The sequence below is a fragment of the Chelonia mydas genome, chromosome 7, assembly GCF_015237465.2.
Source record: "Chelonia mydas isolate rCheMyd1 chromosome 7, rCheMyd1.pri.v2, whole genome shotgun sequence".
Lineage (NCBI taxonomy): Eukaryota > Metazoa > Chordata > Testudines > Cheloniidae > Chelonia > Chelonia mydas.
Genome location: NC_057853.1, coordinates 66,702,610 through 66,724,261, shown reverse-complemented (window position 1 = coordinate 66,724,261; position 21,652 = coordinate 66,702,610). Strand labels below are relative to the sequence as shown.

Sequence of the window (21,652 nt, the reverse complement as noted above, 5' to 3'; positions counted from 1 at the left end):
GAATGCAGGGCAAAAGCCACATTAGTTTAGCTTTCCCAGAGCTGCAACAAAGAGCACGCAAGAAGGAGAGAACTAAAAAAATAAAAAAACAGTAGTCCTGACTGCTTCGGGGAAAGGGAAGGAAAAACGGGCTACTTGCTTATTAGGATTTGGGTTATTTAACACTTGGAAGCACTCAAGACACTAAGGTGATGGGTGCTGTCTTATAAGCGTAACACTGTCATAAGAATGAATGAAGATTAGATAGGATAAGTGAGTGCTCAGTGCACTAGCTATTCTGGAAACATATCCACAGTTGGGAACAGAACCCAGATTGCCAATAAATGCAGAGAGCGATTTGAGTCAAAGGTTAAAGTTACATTAGCTTGAGCTGTAATTTGTATATTTACTGTAGTCCACAAATGTTATTTCAAATTAAGTTCAGAACCTGCCAACACAGCTTCCTCTTGGCTCACTCTCTTTCAGTATCATAGGGCACAACAATATCAAATACATTCTACCCCATGCCGTAGGTTTTACCCTCCTCCGTTGGAATAGTGATGTGGATTGTGACCCTCAGAAACACAACCTTGGAAACTTAATTCTGGATGTTGGAACAGCCTCTTGTTACCAGCTGTGGAATACTGTATTAGGCCAGCTATGGCTGGCTCCTTCTCATGGTCCAGTTCATAGAATCTGCCTGCCTGGCCCAATGGCTATACAAGTATATGGCAGCTGGGAACTTGGGATAAGTCAGTCCAGCCTTGGACATCCCAGAGTAGGCTGTGCTTTCTACTTGTTTCATATTCGGTTGACCAGGAGCAAATATTTAAAGAAGGCAGAGCCTGAAGACTTCAGGACCTCCCAGCTCTTCCAAAAAACAAACAAACAGCCAGACATGTCCAAGGTGTCAAGACACAGCCCCTAAAATCCAGGGAAATGGTAAAGAAGGACCCACCCCAAAGAGGGGTTTAGAAGGCTCTCCCTCCACTTTCACTAGAGTCTGCATGAAGGAATCAGTTGAAAGCCTAGGACTATAGGAGGACTCCAGTGAGTCCCCATATCAGGACATGAAGGGCACTCAAGAATTAAACATTACAGAGCTGCTGCAAGGCAGGAAGTTAATTTGCATCAAATCTTTCTCCTCTCTAGATCCCATGCAGCTTCGCTATCTCCTGAGCTTGCTTTGGATTGTCATGTCTCATACATTTCCTTCTGTATGAGGCTGCTGGTCATCAACTGACAAGAGTGAATGAATGAATGAAAATGGATTATTTCCTAGAATTATTTATGGTAGCTAAGACCTCAAGCCCGCACACATTTACACACACACAGTTTAAATGTAAGCACACAAGTAGTACCATTGACATCCATGCTCCAAGTTAAGCCTGCACCTAAGTATTTTACATGAAATAGCAACTGAAAGGCTTCAGGTGGCAAAGTGAAAGTGCACAAAAGTCCTGGCTGTCAGTCATTAAATAAATAGCAATATTATCATTTAAAAATTATTTATTATGCAGATAGAGTTATTTGTCCATGTATGCTGATAAACTAAATTGGTGCCTTCTAATAAGAGCTCTACAGGTAAATTCTGATATCTGCACATATTACAGGGGTGGCCAAACTTACTGACCCTCTGAGCCACAAAGTACAGTCTTCAGAAGTTTGAGACCTGGGACGTGCCTGCTCAGGCTTGGCGCTTCAGCCCTGCAGTGGAGAAAGAGGGCTAGGGGCTTCTGCCATGTGGGGTTGGGGAGGGTGCAGGGGTGAAAGTAATAATAAATTCTTACCAGTCCAGGGGCCAGCTCTGGTCCGCAGAAGGGGCGGTGCCTCGGCAGAAGGGACGGGGCTTGGGGTCAGCCTTCCCCAGCCAGCCCATCCGCGCTGCCTGGCCCCCGCCGCCCGGGACTCCAGCAGCGATTTAAAAGGGCCCGGGGCTCTGGTCCCAAGCCAGCTGCCCTTTTGCCCCTCCCCATCAGAGGCCCGGCTTTAAAGTCGTTGCCCCTTTTGCCCCGCCCAGCAGCAGCAGTGCTTTAATGTGGGCTGCGTACGGGCCAGTACCAGCTTCTTACCAGTACGCCATACCGGCCCGTACCGCCTCACTTTCACCCCTGGGCGGGGTGTGTCTCAGGGCGTCAGCCCCAGCAGGTGCCTCCCAAGACCTGAGACCCCCTCCCCTCCTGGACAGAAGCCCTGAGCTCCCCTAAACCGTCTGGTATGCGGAGAATAGGGTGGTGGGGAAGGCTCCGAGAACCACACTTTAACTGTAAAAGAGTCACATGAAGCTCATGAGCTGTGGTTTGGCCACCCGTGACATATTACTTTACCACATCTTGCATTCTCTGGGGAAAGGCAGGAAGTGACAGACTGTCAAGCACAAAACATGTCACTGGTGTATCTTTAAACATTCCCTTGAATACTGGTAAAAGACACACAGCAAAAGCCCTGTGTAAAAAGTGATAGCTTCTGTTTTCTGAAGGTTTATGATGATTAACTTTCTTACAAATTTGATTTATGTAATTTGCTAACTGATTAATCACTTTACTTTCTAGCAGTTCCTTCCTGCTTATTTCCAAAGAAACAGTCAATTAGGACTGTAATTAATTCTCTCTCTCTCTCTCTCATGACAGAAAAATTTGGAAGGTTGTGACCTGCATGTATGTAGACAGCACTGATGGTTAATTTATAGCCCCCAGCCTGGTTCTTCTAATGCACAAAATTAATCCAAAACAAACCAAAACCACTATCTATGTTGCTAGGGTACATAAAAAAGTAATTCATAGGGGAGAAACAATGCTTAATCCAGGCAGCAACACTACAGAAGCCTCTGCTGTTCTCCAATCTCAATGAGAAGGTTAAGGGGTGATTTGATAACAGACTGTAAGTACCTACATGTGTAACAGACTTGCTAATAGAGGGTTTGTCAACCTAGCAGAAAAAGGTAAAAGAAGAAGCTGAAGCTAGAAAAATTCAGACTAGAAATGAACTGCAAATTTTCACCAGTGAGAGTAATTACGCATTAGAACAATTTACCAAGGGTTGTGGTGGATTCTCCATCACTGCAAATTTTTAAATCAAGATTGGATGTTTTTCTAGAAGTTGTGCTCTAAATCAACCACAGCTATTGGACGTGAAGGGGAATCCTATGACCTGCATTATGCAGAAGGTCAGAGTAGATAATCACAATGGTCCCTTCTGGTCTTAAAATATATGAATGTTCAGCAAATGTACTAAAATGTATGTTGCATTTCTACACATGTTTACTACAGTTCTAAAAGCTGCCGTAATGCAAGTGGGATGAGCTGATGAGATAGATCTAAGTGAATACAAATAAAGTACGAAGATTTCCCCATTATCAGCTCAGCACCAACCATTCAGAAAGTCCAGAGATCTGTTCCTCTAGGATGCTGTATCCTAGAGGTGCTTTAGGTATTTTTTAGCAGATATGTTATGAAAAATTCATTCAAGTTAACTAAAAGTTATGCTGACTGGTCAAACCTGTGAGGGGGGAGGAGGAAGGAGAGCAGAGAAGAACAAAGAAGAGACTTGGATTCAGATTCCCATATTCAAACTCGCCATTTTAGTTCTGCATCAAATCAAAACTGGAACAATCAATTTCCTTTTCAGATCATCAGAACAGTTGACTTCACTAGATTTCCACCATTCAGGATGAAGGATGTCATAAAAATCTGCTCTAGCCCAATTCAGCCTCAAAGCCAACTTTCAATCCTTAGTCTAAACCAAGTTTTAATTCTAGTTTGGATCTGTACATGACCTCTTCAGACCTTCCCCCAACTGAACTGATCATAAAAATCAACAAGATGTTCAACACTCTTTTTTTGTTGAATCTCAATGAGAAAGAAAAACCTGGTTAACGAAAAGGTTGGCATTATCACAAACAAGTTCAATAACACACACAACCATTTACATGAAGGGATGTGTATTTAAAATTAGTTTAACATTCAATCAAAATGTGGCAGTTAGAAAGGCAGTACTATTAAGTTACACACAAACACCAAGTGATACATTCAAAATCTCCAATTGAACAGTGAAAAGTAATTTTAAAAATTGCTTTAAGACATTACACAATAAGGGTTAGATTCATCATCCCGGTCATTCTCTAAACCCCGTGAAACATGGGAGCAGTGCAGTAAGGTGAATTATTCATACTACTTATTGCAGCATTTGATATATATTCAATTAAAAACCAAAATGTTAATTTCCAATCAATTTATTTATAAATATTTAAAATAACCACTTTGGGGGAATAACTAAAGTTACCTTCCCACTAGAATTTTTTTTTTTCAAATAACCAAACAGAGCTCCCACTGAAATTTGCCATTATTCTTTCCAGGAGGAGAACAGCCTTGCTTTTTCCAATGACTTTAACAGAGTTTGTTCCAATGTCTGCTTTCCTGGACAACATTTTTGGAAAATATGGGAAACTGCTTCCTTGAACTAACCTCTTATGGGGAAAATACTACTAAATCCATGTTCTTTGATACTGGAATAACAAACCAACCAGCCACCTCCACCACTTAGTAATAAATCATTCTATTCTTTGTTAATCTTAAAACATTTACACTATTCAGCCTTACCAGGATTATATCTTGATATGTGTATCAAAGAAATGATAGTTATAGGTGTATATAGACAGATAAACATGTACTTATAGATATTGTCAAACCATCCATGTTAGCTGCCAAAATGAACAAATGAGCACCTAAAGTGTTAATTGCTACACAATGCAAAACTGCAATTTTCTATCATTTAAGAAAGAAAATTTTCATCTCCACTGTAACCTGTATATCTTGGGGAAAATTATGGCGTGAATAGTGCTAAACCTTTCCCAATAGCTTTTAAGTTTGATTTCTGAATTAAGGTTGCAGTGAATGTAAATGCAATGTTTGGCAGTTTTCCAGATTAGTGTAACTACTATGCCTTTTCATTGAAGAAAAAAATTTCCAGCAAAGCTCAGATGTTAAGATTTTTTTGTTGTTATTTTAAGGATATACTTTGGGTTACAGTATCCTTCAACTGAGCTGTTTGCTTGGATTTTATCAAGAAAGTGCCAGGTGCAGCGATAAATGTTCTTGTAACAACCTGAAGGTCTTGAAAATCAAACCATCCCAGGAAAAACTCACATGTATGCAGGCTGGGAGCATACCAATGGGCTCCTGATTTTATCGGCACTTATTGCAATTAAGAAAGTCTATCTCCTGTCAGGAAAGCATTCAAATAAATTGTCAACCGCGTTGATCACTGTTCCACACCACTGATCTAACACACAATGCTTCAATAGCTAGGGAAATACAACATGGGCTAGAACTGCTGACAACTGCTTGAAAAACGTACCTTCTGGGGGAATCTTGGTCTTTTGGATCATATAACAGTCTAGCTTCGCAACTTTAACAAACCTGGGAATTAAAGAGATTGCCAAGGAGCTGGAAATAAGACAAACATTGAGCCTCACAAACAATCTGAGACTCCCACGGAAGCATCCAACATGGAAAGATTACAATATGTTATTTCCTCCTGCAAAAGAAAGACTATTTAAAGATGGATTTAAAACTTATGAAGGAACAACAAATCTTATGACTTCAGGCTGGTCTCGCTGCACATTGCAGTGTAATAAATCATTAGAGCAACCTTGTTCTAATATCTTGTTCCACAAGGAACACAGACACAACTCAAAGAAATTATAAACATACCATAGCCCTACAATACATACAAGCATTGTGGAGGTCATGTAATCAATTTCTTAAGATGCAGACATAACAAACGTATGGCTGTGTCAGCACGAAAGTGCCCATGAAACCCCATCATATGATGTTTTCAGTTCAACCCCATTTCCTACTTCCAGACTTTCCGACATTACCATTATCTGCATGTAGATTGGGGACTCACTCCTAAATTTTGATAGCAGGAGAACAGTAAGATCAATCATGATTTGTCACATTTATTTAGGAATACATTTATGAATTTATATACTATATTTTGTACAAACAAAAAACACATGGCACATTTAGTCATTTTTCACTGGCATCTGTCATTTTCCCAAAATCCCCTTAAATATTCTTGGCCAGATCCTCACCTAGTGTAAATTGTCACAGCTCCATTGACTTGAGCAAAGCTGACAATTTATACAAGCTGAAGACCCTTTTTAACCTTTGTTTAAATAAAGGTTTTCTCTATTTTTTTACTTAGAACAAAGTACAGCAGATGCAAAACTAGATCACTAAAAATTTCTATAGACAAATGTAGAGGATGTCTAAGTTACACTTCCCCAAAGAGTTTACAATCTAATTTGAAACATGAAGTTCACATCGAATAATGAACAGAAGATCATGAGGTTATACAAGATAGCTATTGCACAGCCTGATGATCTCAATACTGAAAAAAAAAAATAGTTAAGTGTGGTTTGGAATCTATTTATCTTAGGTACTTACATGGCCCCCATTACTGTAGTACCTGTCTCTCAGTCGTTAACATATTTATCCTCATGACACCCCAGTGAGGTAGGTAAGTGCTATCATCCTGATTTTTAGAGTGGAGAAGTGGCGCACAGACAGACTAAGCGATTTGTCTAAGTTCACACAGGAAATCTGTAGTGGAGCAGGGAACTGAACCCAGGTCTCACAAGACACAGCCTAGTGCCTGTGCCACTGGACTATGTTTCCAAGATCCTTCTTGTGTCTTATAGAAAGTCTTCTAGAGAGATCTAAGTATGAAATTGATGGCTAGCTTTTCAAGCATTACTCAATACCAGTTATGTCATGTTTGAAGGCCCAAGTGGTAAGCCACTGCAGCAGTAATAGTCACCAAATGTGTACGTACACTAGAAAGTAACTTTTAGATATTTCAAGTATCCAGCCTACTTTGGAGTGACCCTATGGTCCAGTTCTTTAATTTGTTCAAATTTGGATGGTTTATTTCCTCATCCATACTAGGAAACACATCTGACCTCAGAAATTTCATTGGCTTCCTGTCCATTACAGAATGCTCTGTAACATCTAATCTCAAGATTTCCATCAATTTGTCATCCAGCTGTACTGACCTCATCTCTGCCTAGTCTGTAACCCACTCCCTATACTTTTTAATATCGCACTTCCTTGTCTCTTCTCCCATAATACTTTCACCATTTACAGCTCACCTACTGCTTGAAGCTCCCTGATTCTATATAAATGCCATCCCTTGTTTCTAGCCTCTGATTTCCAAAATAACAAAAAACAAATCACACGCTTAGCACTTAATAAAGTACACAAGTTTGAAAAATTACAATTAACACACATTAAATATATATTTTAGACATTTATGCAAGCGTCAGGGTTGAGACCACCAGAGCAATATTTGGAAACACATTTATTGGTTAGATAGAGAGATTAGGAGTCCAGATCTATTCCCAGCTCAGTCACTGAATTCTCAACTCCTGACTAAGTAATGCAACCTTTCCGTGCCTTAATTTATCCACAAATTCTTGTATAACACTTAGCTACTCCACAGGGGCGGCTTTTCTAAAATGTAATATTTGTAAATAGCATGTTTTGTCTCAAGAGCTCAGAATTATTAAATGTACAGAGAATCCACACATCGCCTTCACCTCAACCTCATGACTAAGAATTTCAGGGACATAGTGAAAAAGGAAAGAAATCTTGGATTCCTAAAGTTGATGCATGTCAATGTTTTCTAAGCATCTCTATGGCCCTGATCCCAAAACCTATTGACATTAATAGAAATAAACCCATTGAATTCACAGGGCTTGGGGATCAGGTTCGCAGTGACCATGACTTCCAAGTCTTTAAATAACTATGGTAGCATTTATCCGCCAAAACAGCTAATAGAGCGATGCATATGTTATCAAATGGCCACCACAAATATGAGAAGTTGTTATCCACATACAAACAACTGATATGACATTTTTGCAGGAGACAGCTAGATAGATTGCCATCACATCCATTATTAATATTGTGCATAATGTTCTGCAACCATCTCAGGACAAACTGTACTAAATTGTCATAATGTCTAGCTTGAACAGCCAAGGCCACTCTTAAAAAGACAGAAGGAAGCTCTCTAAAATCTGTTAATATATCTCTTGTCAACTTCCTACTCCTGGGAAGAGGATAGGTTTTGCTAACAACTTCTAAAGTCTGTAAGATGTGAACTCTGCCAAACAAGCTTCTATAGGAGCTCACAACTCTGACCCTTCGCGGTAAAGGTATAGTGAAGACAGCCTCAAAAAAGTTTGTACAGCCAATTAGCTTAGCTCTCCACCACAAACTTAAAAAGAAAAAAGGCTGAAAAAAAAAATGGTTCCCAGGTCTTCTGGGAGAAATAAACTGCTCAAGCAGGAGAGCTGGCAGAGTTGATGAAAACAAAATTAACGTTCAGAAAGAGAAACCGCAGATTCTTTTGTACACAGAGGCGTCATCAGAGAGAGGAGCATGAGGGGAACGTGCTCCAGGCCTGTCCCTAATTACTCCTAATGGGCCTACACATCACATAAACCAGGAGGAAAAAAACAGGAAAATCTATTAACGTATCTGACCCATCAGTTATTGCATGTAAACACCCACGCAATATAACACTTAAATAATCAAATACATTAATTTAGCACAATTTAACCTCTTATATTTAATAATACAGGATCAGAAACCATCAGTCTTGGCTGTGGCAAAACTCCCAAGTAACAAATGAATTCTACCTAAATAGGGCCTTCAGGATTTGGCGCATTGAATTTACAACCAGTTTCCAAAGTTTAGTACAGGTTTTTAATGTGCTAATCATATTCATGTTTTACCAGTCAATAACGTCTGACACCAATTCCTGTGGCATCAGAGACCTTGCAGTAAAATCAAGAGGTCTCCTAACTGTAGGTTTATCTGCCCACACAGATGAATTAAAATCCTAGAAGAAAGGACTTCCTTCTGTTTGGAACAACCAATACCCAGAGATTGTAATTCTAATTCACTTTAGTCAGATCACAGATGAATAGAGCCTTGCGCGGATATAAATCAGTATCCACAGCACTGCAGGGCTCTCCCGGGAACTGCAGCAGCTAAAGGAGCAGAATGTAGGGCCGCCGCTCCCAGGAGCTGTACCGCCCCCAGCCCTGCCTACTGGGGCAGGCACCAAGCTCACCGGCAGCTGTCCCTGGTCACGCTTTTGCATTCCAGTGGCACACACGCCCCCAGACAGGAGACACAGTCAGCTGCATGGAAGCTTTGGGGCGGGGTTAGGGGCGGTACAGCTGCGCCGGAGGAGCTACCGGCTTGGGGCACTATCGGCCCCACGTTCTGCTCCTTTAGCTGCTGCAGTTCCCGGGAAAGCCCTGCAGTGCCGTGGATATTGATTTATATCTGCACAGAGCTCTACAGATAAGCAGGACTCATGAAATGTTCTCTCCTGAGAACATTAGAGGAATATACGGGGGCCCTATTTCCAACAGATAAAGGCCCTGCCAAGCCAGTAAGATCCAACAGATTGGGAGCTTGTAAAGCATTCTGCTACTATGGTGGTTCGAGTAGTATTAAAAACCTGGAAGAATTAGCCTGAGATGGAGCTTAAATGTGAACACATGCAAAAATCTTCTTGTTTACAAAGGTCTGAGCTTGAGGCACATTTACTTAGATAGGCAACTGAATCCACAGCAAAATTCCACATCTCCACAATATTGTTCAGAGCTCACCCCAGGACAGGAACTTCACAAAGCATTGCTGGTGAACCTCAGATGTGGACAAGATCAACATGGCACCTGGAAATCTTACATACCAGAATACTGGACTTTGCACAGGTGAAAATAATGCAAAACAGAGGCCGGATATTGTTTGATTCACTGATGGAGTATTTAAAAGCAACCAATGTACATCAATTATCTCCTGATATTCAATGGCACAAACTTAGAAAGCATCAATACCAAGACCCACCTAGGGGTGATGAAGACAAAATCTGATCTGAGCTTTTAATAGGATATAACAGTGATACTCAGACCTCAGTGTTTCAGGAGCCAAATTAGCTATCATTATTACCCAAAAGAGCCACAGCTGTGTGAATTCATTGTTTCATTACTGTTTTATATATATCTCACAGAAAAATGACTGACCAAATATTATTTTCTCAACTACAATTGGTTAACAACATAGTAAAAACATCCTGATTAGTTAATAATTAAATCACACAGAGTTTTAATATGTGCTGCAAAGAGCCGCAGGAGACACATTAAAGAGCCACTTGTGGCTCGCAGTCTAAGTATCACTGCGATATAACATCAAACAAGTCAAAGCAATTTTCGGGATCGACGTGGAAAAGAATCACAGATAAGTGAATCTGCAATTCCTCTCTGCATCAGAATACACTGAGAAAACTGCTGTGTTATGAATGATTCAATCCTCAATCCTGCAATGTTATCAGCATATCATAATTCAGAAACAAGCAACAAAAATGGTGGAATCACACACCAGCTACAGTAACCAACTACAAATGTTTGAAGGCTGTAAAACAACAAGAGAGAAGAATTGTTACAAATGGACATGCAGCCAGCTGCAAAAGCATGGAAGAAAGCATAGGAAAATAGTTTTGTTTTTGTTTTTTTAAACCTTCCTTCTGGTGCAGTTTATTAGACTGTGGAGTAGCAACTCAAGGGAAGGAAGAGAAGCCGTCATAGCTTGGAACATTGAGAACCATACTGGCCAAAGCATTGGAAATGTACACTATGGAGCAATTTTTGCATTCAGATGGATCAAATGACCTAATAGGTCTTATCCATCACTAACTTTTATGCTTCTACAAATAATAATTCTAGGCTGTTCCCAATTAGATGAAAATCTAAAATATGTTATAGTTACTCATTTTTCATTCAAGACAAATGCAATCTTTTGTTATTGCAAAACTATTTGTAATGGATGAGCTACAGCCGCGCAAAGAAACAAGATAAAGGAGTCTTATGTCAGAGCTTTCTGAGTGCTTCAGTCTGAGCATTCAGCTCAACAACATGAAGATGGTTATGCTGGCTACAATAGGACTTCAAATGGCTCTGTCTACTAAAATTACTTTCAGGGAATATTACACATGACATCATCCAACTGTGACTACATTAAGTCAGGGCAATTACTGCTAATCAACTTAGACTATATCTATGTAGTTATTTTTAGAGGCTTTACTGAGGTTTATCCAGAGAGCATACTGTAGCACTCCCTTTGGCAAAGATAGCATGATGTTCAAGTATTTCCTTATGCCTTTTAGTCTTTTCATTCATGCTTGGCTTTCCCAACCTGTTTTCCTCCTTCCTTCCACTTCCAAAGGTTGATTTCTTCTGCAGGCCGCTACCTATCCACTCACAATGAAAATGTATTAAGTGAGTGAAGGAATACCAATCGCCAGGTCCAACTGTCCTTCTGGTATGAAGTTCTCCCCTCTCCTCTCTCCACTCATTCAATTCTTGAGTAATTTACTCATCAAATTATGATTGTATACAAACTAGCAAAAACCATATTTTCAGGGTCTGCAGCTGTATGCAAGGTATACAGTATATTCACCAGTTACAGATAGATAGATAGACAGACACACACACACGAGAGAGACCGACCGACCTTCTGGACACCAAGTAGTGAAGCCAGACAAAAGTTTACAGATCCTGCACTGCACAGGTGGGCCATAGTTGGCAAATCTCCTCCTGTTCTGGTCCCAGTGCCTGACTTGCAGATGTAATCCCAAGCAACATGTAGCACAGGGGTAACCCGCACACTTTCTGGGTGTGGTGTTGTGTCCCCTCTAGTAGCACCGAGACCACTGAGAAAGCGAGATAAAATGAGCCTGTTCTACAGCTTTAGCTAACAGCCAGTTGGCTTTCCCTGTGGTTAGGGCTGACCCTGCACACCACACAATTAATTTTAGTTTCTCCCAGCCATGCTGTTCCAATTACATTAGGATTTCAAGATGGGCTTTTCAAAGAGGCCTTAAGGAATTAGGTGCCCATCTTCTATTGAATTTCACTGATGGAATGGAAGATGGGCACCTAACTCCCTTAGGTGCATTTGACAATCCCAGCCTACATCTTTTAGGCTGAATGGGGCTTTTGCATGCAACACAGTTCACTTTCTTGCAGCTGCAGGCACATGAAAGTAGAGAACCTGACCCTTGGACTTGTATCTAGAAACCAGATACACTGAGGAGTTAAGAGTGAGGGGATGTTCTGAATTAACAGGCATCTGGGGGTCTTATCCAGACCATCTCAGAAGCTCCCCACTGAAAGCTAGGTTGAGTATCCCACCAGTGCAGGCTTTTCTGAGAGATTTCCAATGCTTCAAGATTTTCAACCCACTCAAACCAAGGAAGAATAACTTTTGTCAAAATATATCCAGATTTCAGTTTCTGCCTGCAGCTAGAATGCTGTGAGGCACACAACAATTTATTTAAAAAAGAGTTAACCCCCAAAATCTGGTAGTTTTGGCTCATGTTCAGTTTCAATTCATGATGGAACTTGATTCATCCAGACCACTTCTCTCACCCCTAAACAATACATATAGTGGTGCTAATAAGACGTGAGCAATAACAACTCCACACAAAATCACATTAATAGTAGCAACACTGCTGTGTTATTTACTTCTGTGCTTATAACTGTTGTCACTACTGTGCTATGTATGTACTTCCATTAGTGTTTCACTACAATGATATGAAAAAGGCTTCCGTTTGCTTTTCTGTAAGTTTTCTCTGGCATCTCTCTCTCCTTATTTTAAAAACATCTTCTGTTTAGCTGTTCCGCATGGGGCCTGATTTTCCTCTCACACCAGAGTAAGCCAGGAGTAACTTCATTGTTGAAAGTGGATTTAATCTAACATAAGTGGAGAGGAGAATATGGACATTAGAGTAGAGAGAAGTTAAAACTTCCAATCTCTACCTTCCATAAATAACTCCTTAGACTAGCTTTTGTTATTTGAGCTGTACTTATTTAGGAGTCTCTCTTGCTCTCTGTACACACATTTAACTCCCATTACTGTCAGTGGAAATTATGCCTGCACATCAGTAGCAGACCAGAACCCAGCACATTTAAATCTCTAAAGTCTCTTGTTTAAGGGGAAGAGCCAATGAATTTATTTGGATTTTTTCCCCTTTAAACAAATATAATGAACAGATACAGGTACTGGCTGATTGTCCAGAACAGGAGTAATACCCAAAAGAGAGCCCTAATATAATGGAACTAAACAGCAGGAATACAAGTTTTGTTTTCAGTTCCCACTATAAATTGAACAGACGCACCTGATAAGAGACTTAGGGTATGTCTACACTGCAATGTAAGCCCAAGATTAGTGGGACTCCAATCACCTGACCCATGTTAGGGAGCCCTGGGCTTCAGTGTCTACATTTTATTTTAATCCTAGGTTATGAATTTTCTGACTCATGCTCAAACCTAGGGCTCTGGCATCCACACTGCAGTGTGCAGACCCAAGGCAAAGTAACCATATCCCAGAAGCTCCGGCCCCCTGAAATGTGGCCGCTCTTGCCCTAGGACTGTAGTGCACTGTGGAAAAACTTTACTGACCCCTCCTTGCACATTACCAGGACGCAGCTCTCTTTGCAAAATAATTGATCGGTTCGCTCTCCATTGCGAACCGATGAGGCTCTCTGATAGCATGCTTGCAGATCAGTGATCAGAACAGAATGGGTTAACACTGACCTGAGATGCTGCCATTTGCCAAGGGAGGTGGGAGTGCTGCCATTTTCAGTAGAGTTGATTGCAGATTGTTGGGATAGAGAGGACGAAGGAAGTTGTCCCATGGAATTGTGGGATACTTCCAGATGACTCCTGTGACCTGAGTCAACCAGGGCTGTGGCTACACTGCAAAGCAATAGGGCTCGGACCCTGGGTCCGGCTTGACTTGAGCTTGGACTCTCCAGCCTTGCAGGGTCCTGGGATCCTGGGTCCAACTGCATAATTGGCGCAATTGCACTGTAGACACAAGGATGGTAAGCCCTGAGGCCAGGCTCAAGCATGGGATTACACTGCAGTATAGATATGCCATTAGAGGTTATAAAAAGGAAAAATCAACAACAACTGATGACATTTGCCACTAGATTAGATATTTCAACCCACAAACCCACACCTTGAAGCTGACAAGTAGGTATTCCAACCATTTTTAAAAATCAACCACCAGAGGAGTACTCTACTTACATGCACTTTTTCCAGGTACAGAGCTTAAAGTGCTTTACAGAATTGGCTATTTAGCCCATTGTACAGATGAAGAAACAGATGCAGAAAGGTGAAATGGCTTGGTTTAGGTCACATGTGGCAGAGTTGGGAATAGAAACCAGCTCTCTCAACTCTCAGTGCGATACCCTGTCTACTGGAGCACAATGTGTACAGCCTATTGACTAATCAGTTTAATGTGCCATCACGGTAACATGAATCCTATGACAACAAATGAGTCATTCACTTCCTTAGGGGGAAACACATGCAAGTGGATGTCCGAAGCACTTATAGTCATTGTCAACCATTAAAAAGCTATCAACATGTGCACTATACTTGTAGTCTTGAATAATGGGAGCAAACCTTATGTTATCTCCTTACAAGGCTCTTGATCATTTCTCTCTCAAGATATTTTCCAGTACATGGTTCTCACCTGCGTCAATACTTCTACAGCTGCCAGTTATAGCTAAATATGGGGCAAATACATTAGAGGCTGCTCAACTATCATTGCACCTCCTATAACCATTGTAGTGAACTTTTGTGACAATCAAGTACTTTTCCACCCATCTGTCAGGTACCCCAGGTCTTGAACCCTGGTCCACAGGACTCTTAGGAGCTGATAAGCTCAAACCTGCCATGCAGTGACCTGCTAACAGTTGCTAGGGCAGAAGCCGAACCCTGACAGAGGACTCCAGTTCTGGAACCCGATTGGCAGATTACTGGATGTCCTGATTGTCAATAGCTTCTGTATAAACCCAGCACAGGAAGTTGTCCATGTAACTGGGATCCACCCTGCTCTGGATTGGTGCTCTGCTCCCCTGGCTTGACTTCCTGGCATACCAACCTGGCTTAACTCCTGACTTGTGGTTTTGATCTCCAGCTTGTCTCCTACCTCTGGGCTCTTGGTATCCTAATCTGGCCTGACTGACTCCTGACCTCCACTTTGTTTCCTGCCTTTGACCCCCAGTAACCATACCTGGCCTGACTCTAGTTACTGATTCATGGTTCTGCTCTTAAGTTTGTCTTCTGCTTCTAATCTCCCAGTGTCCTGACCCAGCTGACTCTTGACTCCCATCCTGTGACTTTGGACCCTGGCTCCGACTACTAGGTCTGGCTACCCACGACCTGGCCTGAACCCTTCTTGTGAGTGTCAAATCCATTGTTTACACCTTTGCACTGCTATATCCTCTCTAAACCAGATTTCACTGTTCTTTTTACACATTGAGTCTAAATGCAGATGCAGGTCATAGAAAGCACCAATGTATCTTCCAGGCACATGCAGATACCAGATAAAGAGAAACCTGTCATGGTTTCTGAAACTCTGTATTTAATCGCACAAGCCAAGTGAAATGAATGGAAGTTTTGCCATTGACTTTAACGAGGCAAGAATTCACCCAAAGTGATTTAGCTTCTGTGTCTTTGGAGCTATTACAATGGGAAAATTCATAGTGTTAAACAAACTTCAAGCTCCCATTCAATTCTTGTTTGGAATGGCAGCCTAGTACTAGCAATCAGTAACAAAGGAGATCCAGACACTGCCTCTACAATATCCATCTTTGATCCCCTCTGCTTCATATACACCTGCATGCACCAAGCTGATTGGGTTATCTGTTTACCCATACCATTTTCCACGGTAACTTGGATATTTCCCCAACTATGAGTCTCAGGCCTTAAAACTGTTGTCTAAATATCCAGTCCATCCATTTAACTCATATCTTGGTGATTTATTGTGGAATATGAGTTGTTACTGTTTCAGATAGGAAATAAACTGCCACTCAAAAGACCACAGGAAATGACCTGTGGCGGTATTAATGATCTGAACAATACAGTATGTTTTTAAGTATGCAAAAATACTACATGGAAAAGCAAGTAAATTTTCTCTAAATAAAATACATAACCCTTCTGCCAGGTTCAGCCAGCAGCAACAAGAGCCGGGTTCAGTATCTAGGGGTTCCTTTTCAACAATACAACACAAAACCAACTTGAGACCCCATCCAGTGACATGGGGCAATTACACATCATCCCCTGGGTGCATCTAAGAGGCAATACTTCCCCTCTCGCAAGCAGAGTCTGAGCGTAGCAAAAACTTTTAATAAAAGGAGGGAATTAACTCAGCATTAATTTGGGAAAACACCATAACTAGGGTTCATAAACACAAACCATGAGCAAAATACCCACCCCCCCAAGTAAGGTGGACAGTGTCCTTTTCCCCTCAGGGTCTTATGTCCAGCAACCCAAAAGTCCCTTTAAACATGTCCATCCCTTCTCTCAACCCCACTCACAGTTGCTGTCTTTGGCCAGTGCAGCCCCAGAGTTCAGAGGTTCATCCACAGAGTCCACCTCCCACCCTGTGTGGAAGGCGGGGTTGGGGGTAAAGGAGGCACCTTACACGCTGCACTGCTCGGGCACTCACTTGTCGCCCCAATGGCCAACTGCTTGCCACTCCTCTCCACCACCCGCCCCGCTAGCCGCTTGCCATGCCTCTCCGCCAGCTGCCCACTTACCAAGATGTCTTCAGAGCCCCCGCACACACACACACACACTTAACAAAGCTCTCAGTGATTTCAGCTGAGTAGGGGAGCCTCACTGCTGGTGCACACTGGGCAGTCTCTTGGGCAGTGTCTCTATTGCAAAAGTAGGTCTAATACTTAGACCTAGTTACCAGTGATTTCTGCTCTGCAGTGTGTAACAAGACTCTCAGTTGAGTCTAAATTGGCTCTTTTATTATACCATGGAGACACAAAGGGTCAAATGGTGTCTAGAGCCCTTAAACAGGGCCCACACCACCAGATACAAGTAGCTGTCCCCACCCTCTCTCAACTCATTGGGCTGTGGAACCCATGTCCCTTGCCTAGCCAGTGCTGTTGAGGTGAGTCCCTCAATTGGGGTATGCCAGGTACAATTCTGCTGCCCTCGGTTCACATAACAAGGATAACAACGCTTTATTACTCCTGTCCCAATCACAAGGCGACTGGGGATCCAATACCAGCCCCAATTGAGCGTTTGGGCAAGCAGTCCCATCATGCTGAGCACCTAGGCAGGGTGGGTGTGTCCATGCAAATGAGATCAGCTCCTGGAAGTCCTCTTCCACAGCTCACCACTAGATGTCAGAGGACAGCTCATGCAGACTCTGCTTACAAATAAAATGGTTTTATTAAATAGCTCTATGCTGAGCAAGTTGTTACTGCATTTTTTTACTTCTGGAATTTTGTGCAATTATAACAGATCCTTCCCTGAATCTTCCTAAAATACATGATGTATTAATGTGAAAAAGGGTCTTTTGAAAAAGAACATGAGAATATTACCACAGGGTCTCATCCAAAATTCACTGAAGTCAATGGGACTCTTTGATAGGCTTTGGATCAGGCCCTCAATCCTGGCTATTGAATTACTATTTTATTTCCTGTATCACCCTAAGAACTGCTTGATTCCCAAGTAACATTTTTGCTTCATAAAGGGCAAAAATAACACGAGGTAATTCAGTCAATAAGCTTATTTGTAATCATTACATTTGTCATAAAATTAATTGTGTAAAGTCAGGTCTCTGTCCACCAGCCTTTCCTACCTTCAATGTAAAACAAATATCAGCTTGGAAAAGACATAGCAAAAAAATAAATACAGCCTTACTGGAACATCATATTGTTGGCTGTACTATCTTCTCCCAACACTGCACCTCTGTTGTGATAAGGTTTTCACCTCAGACTTGTCTATTTCATTAGCGTTTGCTAACCCATATTCAATAAATCTCTCTTGCATGTGGTAATAAAAAAGCAGAAACGCTTTAATTAAAAAGCTGCTCTATGTATTATTTGTACAGGGTTTTTTTTCTTGTAATGTTTGCTTTACCTGCTTGATAGAGATGGGCCGAGGAAGTAGCCAGCACGTTAAAATGTGTACACACACACACACGTTAACACATTAAGTACACCTGTCGTCATACACAATGATCATTAACAGAGTTTTAGATATAAGGATCTAGCAGTTTGCGAATAAATCAGATGACCTGATGAAGAAAAAATGCCACAGGGTGCATTGTCCCCAGGAAATTAAAAACAGCCCGGAGTAGAATAGATGATGTATATCTATAGTTGTGAATAATTATAATCACTGCCTAGCAGAAACAATCTTAGGGTTTTCTCTAGCATTCATCACTGTCATATCTAAATGTTGCCTAAGTCAATTAGCTCTGCACAGCAAGAATCATACTAGACTTCATGGAAGAGTCTGTTCTTCACACCTCACCAATTCTCGGAAGCCCTGCTGGGTTTAGGTGCCGGTAACTTTAAATTTTTTAAAAATCCTGCATGGAGAGAAAAAGATTTAAAAAGGGAGGGTTCTGCAGTTTGCTCTAAAAGCAGTTAGTCTTTGGCTGAGCCAAGTCTCCTCAGACAGGTCATTTCACAGTTAAGCCTTCTTAACAAAGAACATTTTTATCCCAATTCTCATGTGCTTCACCCTGATTTTTGCAGGACGTCCTAAAAAGGAGAAGCTATCTTTGGAAGTCAAGAGATACGATGGCTGATATAGCTGGATCCTGTCTCACTGACAGTGTTGAAAAACAGAAGTAGAGCTGGTGAGCATGTTTTGTTTGAAAAACGTGTCAGTGAAAAGTAGCCTTTGTCCCCAAAAACAAAAACTTTGTTGCAGGCATGTTTTTTGGTTTTTCGACAAAGCAGAATCACAGACCAACCTAGGATGATTCAGATTCTGGTGTGAATGTGACTGAACCTGAGAGAAGTGGATGCGAATGCCAGATGAATGGTTCTGATTCTGATCCATCTCGAAAAGAAAATCACCTCTCTGAAACGATTCAGGAATACAGATTTTAAAATCTACTTCTATAGCTTGTTATTGTGTTAGATTTTCCTTGTTCTTGTCGACAGCTGGGTTTCAGAAAAAAAGCAAACAAAGGTGTTTACTCAAGACTCAGTTCACCTGCTGTTCCACCTGGCCCTTCTGCCTCGGGAGCTGGGTCCAATCTCAGATCAGAGATTATTGTTCTGGCAGCAAGTGCACTTTCAATCAGACACGCTTTGGGGTCTCTGTTGCTGGAAACAAGGAAACTAGTTCCAGGTAACGCCATACAGACCTTTCGTATCACCCTATCGGTTACCAACCCTGTGTCCTCATTTAGGCAAACAGTGCTCTTTGAATTAATCCCCTAAATCCTTAAGGCTTCTGAATGCCATGCTGGAACAACATGCAATTTGCTCCCTAGTAATGAGGGTCAGCACAGTTCAAGGGCACTTGCATCATCCTCTCTCAGACAGAATTTATTGAGGCAGAAGAAGGGCGAGAGAGCTTTGAGAGTTCGTTCTGAAATACTGAATCATGAGTTTCAATGGGGCTGATGGATTTCCAGAGGCGGAGTGGAACAATCTGCTTTGAATTAGCCATTATCCTTTACGCTCCCCCATGTTTCCTGTCATCACACAAGATGATGAGTTACCCTTTAACTCACTATAGCATAATCTCCACTGCCAGGGAAAGGGGAGTTAAAAAACCCTGAACTATTGGCAAGGAGGGTTTGAAAGCACAGGCTACCCCAGAGCCCAGTTTGCTGTAAAAACCAGAAGAATCATTAAAGTCAGAACAGTTCATTCATCTTGTATATTGAACACAAGGATGGTTAGGGGGAGTGCCACAGCTACTAAATTTGGGGAGATGGGACAATATGATGAGAAACTGATTCCGCTTTTTCACTTATAAACCATACAAAGTTTTGATGGCACTGATAGGTGTATATCAGAGACAGAATTAGTCAGCGATCATTACTATTTCATGATTTGTATTGCGGTGCCAACTTCAGTGGCCAGGACATGGGCAGTCAGCCCAGTGGTCAGAGCAGGAGTTGGAACCCAGAATCAGAACTGCTGTTAGAGACCAGATTCCCTGCAGCAAGGCCAGGCAGGAGCAGGTATGGGTCCAAAGCAGAAACAAAGCAAGAGCAGGACTGGAACAAGGTATGACACAGAGGCCCATTGCTGGCAGCTGGCAAAGGGTTCAGTGTTTTGTGACAGTGACTCCGAACAAGCCTGACAAACTCATTACACCTAGCACGCTTCTTTCAGGACCAGCTCTAGGCACCAGCAAAGCAAGCAGGTGCTCGGTGTGGCACATTTCCAGGGGCGACCTTCCGGCCATCCTTTTTTTTTTTTTTTTTTTTTTAAAATCGGAAAAATCCACCAATGTACGAAAAAAAATACATGAAGATCAAAAAAATCTCCAATAGTGCGATAGGAGCGTGACGTGAAAAATATCGAGTCACGTAGTGACACGGTCACTTATAATGTGAAAGGGGGTAAATGTGTAAACGTTAACGGTTATGATTAATTAAATCAGGAATCATGATTACTTGTGTGTACTGTGCCACCCTATCAGTGCCATTCACGCCAATTTCCATGTCACGTCAGTGCCAGTGGTTATAGTGCTAAAATGCCAGGACAAAAACAAAAACGACTTTCCGGTGCTGCCTACCGGCAACAAAGAGAAAAACAGCAAAAAGAATTAGAAAAACTATTTCGTACTTCAAATAAGTATTTTTAAAAAGTTGACAATCAAGGAGAAAGGTCTAAGCAATGCATTGAAAGTGATTATTCATCAACTGATGAAGACCAATCGAACCAAAGATTATCTTTATCAACTGATAAAGAGGAACAACAATCCGACCAAAGATTATCTTCGCTAACTAATAAAGACGAACAATCACAATCCATCCAAAGATTTACTTCTTCAGCTGAAGAGTCCAGAAAAAAAGAACTGTTATCCAAATCTAAAACTGAAGAACAATTATGGGAAGGTGGAGAGACTGACACAGGATGAGATCCAATACCTGGCCGACAATAATTACTGATGCAATTCTAATGATTATTGTGAAAAAAGGTCCTTCAAAACTAGATCCTACATTTGAATATCCATATAATGAGTCGAATTGTTGATTTATGCCATCCAGTATGAAGAAAAAAAATGAAAAATGGGGAACAAACTAATAGATCGTGGTTAGCGTATTCACAGACCAAAGATCTAGTTTTTTGTTTTTGCTGCAAACTGTTCTGTAACTCGGACATTCTTCTGGCAACTGCAGGTTTTAATGACTGGCGAAATTTGCATCAGCATTTGAAAGATCAAAAAATCATTTATGCTCGTTGACAAATTGGATTGCGCTGTCAAACAGATTATGTTCTGGTACGACAATCGGTGCGGTACAGCAACGTCTACTAAATTCAGAAATTCTACGTTGGCAAGCTGTGTTGGAACATTTACTGGAAATCATTCATTTCCTAGCCAAACAGTGCCTTGCATTCCGTGGATCCTCAGATATTTTAATATGAGAATAACAAAGGAAATTTCTTGAAATTGGTTGAGTTATTGGCAAAATTTGATAGTGTTATGGCTGAGCATGTACGAAGAGTGAAAGATGGAGAGATTCACACCCATTATTTGGGTAAAAATACACAAAATGAGATAATACAATTAATTTCTAATGGAGTGAGT

The 21,652-nt window shown here is 41.3% G+C and overlaps 1 protein-coding gene and 1 long non-coding RNA gene across 11 annotated transcripts in view; both read right to left on the bottom strand.

Annotated features, from left to right (window-relative positions):
- The window catches only part of RET (ret proto-oncogene), a 124,679-nt gene that overhangs the window by 85,443 nt on the left and 17,584 nt on the right, over positions 1–21,652 (bottom strand). For 2 of the 10 annotated variants that reach the window (XM_043551593.1, XM_043551596.1), the window contains exon 1: positions 1,770–1,946. The exons of the other annotated variants lie outside the window; for them this stretch is intronic. The gene's annotated coding sequence lies outside the window, so the exon portion shown is untranslated. Of the gene's footprint in view, positions 1–1,769; positions 1,947–21,652 lie in introns of those variants that run through there. 10 annotated transcript variants of the gene reach the window in all.
- Positions 614–16,581, bottom strand: LOC122466614. The gene is made up of 3 exons (XR_006292267.1): positions 16,441–16,581; positions 15,130–15,134; positions 614–623 (listed from the first exon to the last, which is right to left on the bottom strand). It is a non-coding gene; the product is annotated as an uncharacterized LOC122466614 (long non-coding RNA).